Source organism: Hylobates moloch, unplaced genomic scaffold (assembly GCF_009828535.3).
Source record: "Hylobates moloch isolate HMO894 unplaced genomic scaffold, HMol_V3 SCAFFOLD_2, whole genome shotgun sequence".
In the NCBI taxonomy this organism is placed as follows: domain Eukaryota; kingdom Metazoa; phylum Chordata; class Mammalia; order Primates; family Hylobatidae; genus Hylobates; species Hylobates moloch.
The window spans coordinates 122,945,910-122,955,213 of record NW_026652277.1 but is presented as its reverse complement, the minus strand read 5'-3'; the positions used below and the strand labels follow the sequence as shown (position 1 = coordinate 122,955,213).

The 9,304-nt window shown below is 39.5% G+C and overlaps 1 long non-coding RNA gene across 2 annotated transcripts in view; it reads right to left on the bottom strand.

Moving 5' to 3' along the window:
- Positions 1–548: 548 nt before the first annotated feature.
- The window catches only part of LOC131382859 (uncharacterized), a 51,732-nt gene continuing 42,976 nt past the window's right edge, over positions 549–9,304 (bottom strand). The window contains exon 4 of one of the 2 annotated variants that reach the window (XR_009212446.1): positions 549–686. This is a non-coding gene — a long non-coding RNA (uncharacterized LOC131382859). Of the gene's footprint in view, positions 687–7,867; positions 7,982–9,304 lie in introns of those variants that run through there. The other variant, XR_009212445.1, reaches the window with a different exon arrangement.

Below are 9,304 nucleotides of genomic sequence, written 5' to 3'. Positions count from 1 at the left end.
ATTTTTCCAGGCCAGGCAGCCCCAAAGGAGCTGCTTCACATGTGCAGGGTTCCAAGGACACGACTGAGTGAGAGAGGATACCACTACCTACATGCCAAGTGTCCAGACCTCCCCTCCTGGCCTGGAGGAAGTGCAAGGAGGGTACTTAGTCACCCGAATCAGTGGGTTGGTGTGATGAGGGGGTTTGTCAGATGTATCTGATGGCTGGTGCCAGCTACCTGTGACCACCGGACAAGCCCATCTCCTCTATAGAAATAGGCCTGTGAAGGAGACCAATTACTCAAATTGCCTGGTCCATAATAAAGTCAGGATCCTTTCTTGTGGCCTTGCTCTCTCTAAAGAGTTCTTTGTCTTTCAATTGCTTTTATCGAATTATACATATAGTTCAAGATTTAAAAAGGAAAAAACAGAAGGCGTAAAAAGATAAGTATCACTTCTAATATCAAAGATCATATATTTAATAGATACAATTTTTCCTTAAGAAACTCATATATATAATAGTCTATCATACAGATAACGGTAATAACAATAATAATGAAATAAACTATGTGCCAGTTGCTGTGCCAGTGCTTAATTTGCATCATCTTGCATATAAAAGCCAACCTAGAGAGGAAAAGTCTGACACTTTCTCCAGGTCCAATCCAGTATGGCACCTTTAAGGGGTCAGATACTTTCTTCTTGCTTTCCTTGAAAAAAAAAATAAAAGAAGCTAAATATCTAATGATGCTTAACATTTAAATCATCTTATCATCTTAATTATGGCCTCCGAGGTTGTGGTTAATATTAAAACCTAAGAAGAACCAATGAAAATTAACATGAATGATAAGCCTCTGATCAGTAAGGCCCCTCTGGGCTCTAAGAATATGAAAATTCAAAAATTGCCCACCCCACTTAACCACCAGGCCAGCGGTAGAATTAGCAGCCTGATCTCAGAACTGTTTCTAGAGCTCGTGCTTCAGCCGCACTTTGTTTTGATGGTCTTCTGTGAGATCTACTGTTCTTTATAGTTCTGCAATTTTTAGTCTTGTAACTGTTAAGGGTTTTTGTCTTGTACCTGTTAAAGATGATACTGGTACAAATATTCTATTAACATTTATGAAAGGTATAATTTTAAAAAGGCCAACATATCTAAACAAAAATGTTTTCAACTACAATTTCTTAATAGAATTGGGTTTGAAGCATACTATAATATGGAAAAATAATCAATAAAAATCTTAAAGTCCGGCCGGGCGCGGTGGCTCACGCTTGTAATCCCAGCACTTTGGGAGGCCGAGGCGGGCGGATCACGAGGTCAGGAGATCGAGACCACGGTGAAACGCCGTCTCTACTAAAAAAAAAAAAAAAAAAAAAAAATCTTAAAGTCCTTACAGAGGAATCCACCTTTTCATCTTCTTGTTTTCTCTTTGCTTTGGTTGGTTTGCATTTCTATTTTTCAATGACTTCCCGTTTCTCTACTAATTCTGAACATTAATTCTCCCCTCTAGAACTCATATATAATTTGTGATTTAAAACTCCCTTTAGGCTACTGAATTACTATTTTTTATTTATTTTATTATTTAATATATTCTGAGACAGGATCTCGCTCTGTTGCCCAAGCCTAACTACAATGATGCAATCACACAGCTCACTGCAGCCTCAACCTCCCAGGCTCAAGCCTCTCATCTCAGCCACCCAAGTAACTGGGACTACAGGCGCACACCACTGAACCCAACTAATTTTTGTGTGTTTTGTAGAGACAGGGTTTTGTCATGTTTCCTAGGCTTGTCTCAAACTTCTGAATTCACGCAAACCGCCCACCTCAACCTCCCAGAGTGCTGGGATTGCAGACATGAGCCACTGGTGACCAACCAGGCTACTGAATTTCAAAATGTGCTTTCTTAATTAAAACCTTAGCAACAGGCCCTAATAGAGGGCTTACTACTTTGAGACACTTTTTGCATACTATTTTTTTCTCTTTGCACTGTGTTTCAATTCCAACTATTACTTATAAGGTAGAAAATTAGACATATTCCATTCACCATTCCCACATATTAAAGCAACTTCTATATCAGAGTGACTTCATAGAGTAGTGTGCTTTGCTGAACTGTATCTCAAAAGGTTTCCTATTCCCCTGACTAAATCTCCAGCTCAGGTCCTGCTGCCCTAAGGCCTGCTGGACTCCTACCTACCTAAAAAACAATTGTCACTCTCAGTTCTGGAAGCAGGTCTGACAGCCTTGCCTCTGACATGTGTGAAGAGGAGAGAAGCTCAAGCACTTTCTATGAGCAAGATTGCAGGAAGAGTAAGGAAGTGGATGGAGTCTCTACAAAAACAAGTGCTTTGATCTATAGCTATGAAATGGACTTGATATTTTAATGAGGGAAAGAGTCAGCTTCTGAGACCAAAAAAGGAGGGGGGCAGATAGATGTACATTGAAAACAAAAGCAAAAGGGTTAGAAATAAATTTAGTCAGGAAGACGCAAGACTGGTACATTGAATATGAAAAACATTGCAGAAAGAAATTAGAGAAGACCTAAATAAATGTTCATGTATTGGAAGACTTAAGATAGCAGTATTACCCAAAGTGTTTTACAGATCTTTATAATTCCTATTAAAATACTAATGACCCTTTTAAAGATATGGAACAAATCATAACATTCATATGGATTGCAGGGGACCACAAATAGCCAAAACAATCTTGAAAAAGGAAAAAAAAAAGGTTGGAAGACTCATAATTCCTGATTTCAAAACTTACTAGAAAAAAAAATTACTAAGTAATCAAAACAGTGTGGTACTGGCATTAAGAATAGACATATAGGCTGGGCGATGCAGTGGCTCATGCCTGTAATCCCAGCACTTTGGGAGCCTCAGGTGTATGGATCACCTGAGGTCAGGAGTTCGAGACCAGCCTGGACAACATGGTGAAACCCCGTCTCTACTAAAAATACAAAAATTAGCCAGGCGTGGTGGCACGTGCCTGTAATCCCAGCTACTCAGGAGGCTGAGGCAGGACAATCGCTTGGACCCAGGAGGCAGAGGTTGCAGTGAGCCAAGATCATGCCACTGCACTCCAGCCTGGGTGACAGAAGTGAGACTGTGTCCCATAAAAAAAAAGAATAGACATATAGATCAATATATGGAATAAAATTAAAATTGAGAGTCCGGAAATAACCCATATATCTATAATCAGTTGATTTCAATAAAGGTGCCAATATCACTCCATAGGAAAAGAATAGACTTTTCAACAAATATTGCTGAGACAACTGGATATCTACATGCAAAACAATGAAGTTGGGTATATATAAATATATAAATATAGATACAAAATGTATCCACAAGATATACACAAACTAACTCAAAATGGATCGATAAACTAAATATAAGATTTTAAACCATAAACTTCTAAAACTCTTACAAGAAAACATAGGGATAAATCTTCATGACCTTGGATTTGGCGATGAATTATTAGATATGATCCCAAAAGAAAGTACAAGCAACAAAAGAAAAATAAATACATTAGAAATCAGCAAGATTAAAAAACTTTTGGCCATTATGGCCAGGTGCAGTGGCTCACGCCTGTAATCATAGCACTTTGGAAGGCCAAGACGGGGGGATTGCCCCAGCTCAGGAGTTCAAGACCAGCCTGGGCAACACAGTGAAACCCTATCTTTACTAAATACAAAAAATCAGCCGGTGTGGTGGTGTGCAACTGTAGTCCCAGCTAATCAGAAGGCTGAGGCAGGAGAATTGCTTGAACCCGGGAGGTGGAGGTTGCAGTGAGCCGAGATTGTGCCACTGTACTCCAGCCTGGGTGACAAAGTGAAACTCTGTCTCAAAAAACAAAACAAAACAAAAAACTTTGGGACATCAAAGGACACTATCAAGATAATGAAAAGATAACCTGCAGAAAGAGAGAGAACACTTGAAAGTTACATACCTTTTTTTTGAGACAGAGTCTTACTTTGTTGCCCCGGCTGGAGTGAAATGGCGTGATCTAAGTTCACTGCAAGCTCCGCCTCCTGGGTTCAAGCGATTCTCTTCCCTCAGCCTCCTGAGTAGCTGGGATTACAGGTGCCCGCCACCATGCCCAGCTAATTTTTGTATTTTTAGTAGAGATGTGGTTCACCATGTTGGCCAGACTGGTCTTGAACTCCTGACTTTGGGTGATCCTCCCACTTCGGCCTCCCAAAGTGCTGGTATTATAGGCGTGAGCCACCACGCCTGGCTGAAAGTCATATATCTGATAGAGGCTGTCTGGTATCCAAAATATATAAAGAACTCTTACAACTCAACAACAGAAAGACAAGCAACCCAACTGAAAACTTGGCAAAGGACTTAAACAGGCATTCCTCTAAAGATATGCAAATGCCCAACAATCACATGAAATGACATTCAACATGATGAGTCATTAGAGAGATGCAAATCAAAACAATGAGATACTACTTCACACCCACTAAAATAGCTATATTTAAAAAAAAGAAAATAATAAGTGTTGCCAAGAATGTGGAGAAATAAGAACACACATACATTGTTAGTAGGACTGTAAAATGATACAGTTGTTATAGAAAACAGTTTGGTAGTTCCTTAAAAAAATTAACATGGAATTACCATATGACCCAGCAATTCTTCCCCTAGGTGTATAGCCAAAAGTATTCAAACAAAAGCTGACATACAAGTGTTAATAGCAACACTATTCACAGTAGTCAAATGGTGGAAATACCCAAATGTTCATCAACAAATAATGGATTAACAAACTATGGCATAATAAACAATGTAATATTATTTAGCCATAAAAAGGAAGAAGTTTCTACATGCTACGATGTGGATTAACCTCAAAAACATTATGCCAAGTGAAAGAAACCAGACATACAATGTCATATGTTGTATGATTCCATTTATATTAAATATCTAGAGTAGGAAAATCCACAGAGACAAAAAGCAGGTCAGTGGTTGCCAGGGGAGAAAGGGGAATTGGAAAGTGAAGGCTTTATGTGTATGGAGTTTTCCTTTGGGGGGATTAAATGTTTTGAAGCCAGATAGAGGTGTTGGTTGCACAACACTTAATGTGCTAAATGTCACTGACTTGTACATTTTGAGACGGTTACTTTTATGTTATGGTTATTTGACATCAATTTTTTTTAAAAGATGGTTGGCCACTAACATACAACCCACTGCAGTCATTGGCAATTATTTTGTAAATGTACATTTGCTGACAGATATTTCCATAATCTTCATTATGAATCAGGTTATAAATTAAATTATAAATTAAATTTTAAAGATTATAAATTTTAAATTAAAACATGATAAATTTTTACAAAGCAAAAGCAAACAAAAGAGAAAAAACTGAGAAAGAGAGGGAAGAGAGGCAGGAAACATGAGGAGAGAGAGGAGGAGGAGGAAGAAAAGGAAAATGCAAAAAAAGAGAGGAGAACAGGAATATGAAAGAGAGTTAGAGCAAAAATTTTAAAGTTGGGTAATAGCAGGTGTCAGTGGGGGTTGTGAAGAGAGGCGAGTGCAGGAAGGAGCACTCTCCTACATACATGGTAGGGATATAAATGGACACAGACACTCTGAAGAATGATTTGTCAGTAGCAAATAAAATGAAAATGAACATACTCAGAGCCCTACTTCTGAACATATATTCTGGAGAAATCATCACATATGTGTCCAAGGAGCATGCACACAGCATTTGTTTGCTATATCAAATACTAGAAACAGGCCCAGTGCAGTGGCTCATGCCTGTAATCCCAGCACTTTGGGAGGCCAAGGCAGGTGGATCACTTGAGGTCAGGAGTTCAAGACCAGGCTGGCCAACATGGTGAAACTCCATCTCTATTAAAAACACAAAAATTAGCCAGATGTGGTGGCAGGTGCCTATAATCCCAGTTACTTGGGAGGCTGAAGCAGGAGAATCACTTAAACCCAGGAGGCAGAGGTTGCAGTGAGCCAAGATTGTACCGCTGCACTACTCCAGCCTGGGTGACACAATGAGACTCTGTCTCAAAAAAAAACCAAAAAACAAAAAAACTACAAACAACCTAAATCGTTAAGAGGATGGATGCACTGTGATATGTTTGTGAAAATAAGCAAAATCCTAAGCTGTTGGAACTTTAAAACATTTTGAGCCTTACAGGAATCTGATTATGGGATCTGAGTCACATGTAAAAACAGGCAGCTATAAAGTAGGCAGCTGTGACCTTTGTTTTTCTGATTATAGATTAGCCTTTTCCCTTACCTATGTTGTTTTGTAAAATGTTATAAATGACTAAAGGGCACCAGGGAAGACCCCTTCTCTCTTAACTGTTGATCTTCATTATAGAGTAACTTCCCTATTTCCTCTCTCACAGACTTCATGACTATCACATTGTCTAAGATGGAATGTTAAATATACTCTTTTAAATAGGAAAAGAAAACAAGCTGTATGGAAAAGAAAACAAATTGTAACTAATTAAATTGTTGTAACTCATAAACCAGCCTTGTTTAGAAAATGTTATAATCCTACTAAGTTTCTTTGTTTTCTGCTGGTATATGCAAGATCTTAACTTTGGAGCACTGACTCCATTCCTTTGGAGTCTGTGTTATCTGAATGGCATTCTCAGCTTTTCACTTGGATAAATGCTTTTAAACTGGATTCTGATCCTTTCCATTATTTCAGGTAGACATATTAATAATATAATAGCATACAGTCATTTAAAAGAAGAATTTTATATATACTATATATGTGAAAAGATAAATGAACTTCAAGGTATTTTGTTGTCTGGAAAAGAAAGTTGGCAGATACAGCATGATGCCAAGCAATATACCTTAGTATATTGCATTGTATTCATGTATTACTTATATAATAAAACGTATAATAACACAAAATGAGGGAGACAGAGAAAGAGAACTCTGCCATGATCAAGGCAAGAAAATGTATGTGAAGGAGTAAGAAAGAGAAAAATGAGAATGCAGCAGGGCAGCAGTATTTAACACAAAATTTTCAAAGAGGGATTGCACTCTGTATATACTCTCAAAATTTGGGTCAGGGGGTGCATTTAGGAGTCCAGGCATGGATTAAGTGGATCCTCTGCTCAGGGGTTCACAAAACTGCAATTAAGGTGTCATTGGTCTGTGTTCTCATGTGGATGATTGACTGGGGAAGGATTTACTTCCAAGTTCACTTAGGCTGTTGACAGAATTCATTTCCTGGAGTTTGTAGGACTTCTTGCTGGCTGGCTATGGGCCGGAAGCTGCCTTTCAGCTCCTAGAGGCTGCCCATGGTTCCTCACCATGTGGACTTCCCAAGAATGGCCAATGCCTTCATCAGGCCAGACCGGACAGTCTCTAGAGTCTGTTCACAAGAGAGAGTCTTTTATAATATAATGTAGTCATGGGAGTGATACCCATCACCTTTGTTATAATTATTTTCAGAAGTAAGTCACAGGTCCCAACTCCTCTTAGGAGGAGGGGATCTAACACAGGTATGAACATGAAGAGGTACTGGGAATCAGAAACCATTGGGGCCACTGAAGAATCTGTCACACAGGGATATCTTTGTTGCATTAAGACAGGAAAGCTATTTTAAGATGGTGTGGTGAAAAAGGATAAATCTCCTTACTCAAGCTCTAGCTTATCTAACTCTCAGTCAATAGGTAACAAAAGACCCAAGAAGCTGTTACCTGCAAGTTCCTATTTCAGAGGGCTAGGGACTTCCCCAGATCCCCACCTGTACATTTACCCCTTCCTCACTTTAATGCTAAAAATTATTCCTGGGGTGGAGATTTGAAATGCTAATGCTACATATGATATATAAAAAAGCATACTGGGCCACTGTGCAAGCACTAGAAAAACTCCTCCTACAGGTGCCCTGATGTAACCCTCCCCTATAGAAAGACCCTATAAAACTCACCCACACACTGTCCTCAGAGCAGTCCGTTCCTTTGCCTTTCTTGGTGCTGACTCCCTTGCACACAAGCTGAATACACTTTCCTTTGCTGCTATGTTTGGTGATCTCTGTTAATCTCTATCATGGGAGATCATAAGAACCCAGGGCAACAGTAACAGCTTCTGAGTTTTTTAATTAAAAATAACAGTAATATAATCCTTAAATTTTTAAAATGTAGGACACTAAACAAGTAACATCTAAATCCAGAGTACATCTGACCTCAAAGTTCATGGCCTTCTCACTTCCCTGGCCATAGTTTAAAGGTGTACGTATTTATATATATACATATATACATACATATATATGTGTATATATACACACACACACACACACACACACTATGGACTACATCCAGTTCAAACTGGATTTCCAACATTTGAGCAAATCCCTGCAATGAAGAGTAAGAGTGAAGGCCTAGGAGTCAACTGGTTTCTAGCCATTTCTGGGGTGTAAGAATATGTGTATTTCTTGATCCTCAGTTCCAGCATCAATTAAAGGGAGTTAATTTTACCATCTATATTCACTGTTTTTGTGGTTATCCTGGGGCTCAAAAAAGACATTGCTCAATAAATGCTTGTTCCTGGAGTCACTGTTACCAATATGGTTATATAAAATGAAAGTGAACTAGAAGAAAGGAGGTGACATTCTTAAATTAGTGGTGTGTTTTACTGGTCGTCACCAACCCTCACATTTGTTTCATCACAAAAACAAAACAAAACTTTGCTAATTGCAAAGGAAGAAAAAATGCACCTGATCATTGCTTTAAAATTGTATGCATTTGGTTATTACTGATATGAGCTTTTTTGTCATTTGTGTTTTTAAATTTTTTCCTTTTATGATTGTCTATGCCATTTACTCATTTGCTTTTGGAGATGTTCATTGATTTGAATATAGATATTTTATTGGTTGGGTGCGGTGGCTCACACCTGCAATCCTAAGCTTTAGGAGGCTGAGTCAGAAGGATGCCTGGGCCCAGGAGGTCGAGATTGCAGTGAGCCGTGATCACCACTGTACTCCAGCCTGGGTGACAGAGCGAGACCCATCTCTAAAAAAAAAAAAAAAATACTATATTTACCTTTCTCTCTCTCTCTCTGTCCAATACACCCAAATATTCCCGTCCCCACTATGGTGATTTACCTCTTCATTTTGTTTACGGTGTGTGTGGAGCGGGGGTGAGAGAGCCGGCGTGCAGTTGCCTTGGTTCAGCAGCCAGCCCATCGCTCCTGCCCAGTGTGACTGTGAATACTAGGTGTATGTTACAACCGGGAGCGGTGTACACTTGGGGAAGCGCATCCTATGGCCCGTAGCGGCCGCTAGGATTCTCCGCAGCCCCGCACCCCGGTGGCCGAACCGCCTGCCCAGAAGAGAGCCGCCGGCCCCCCACCCGGTTGCCCCGGCGGG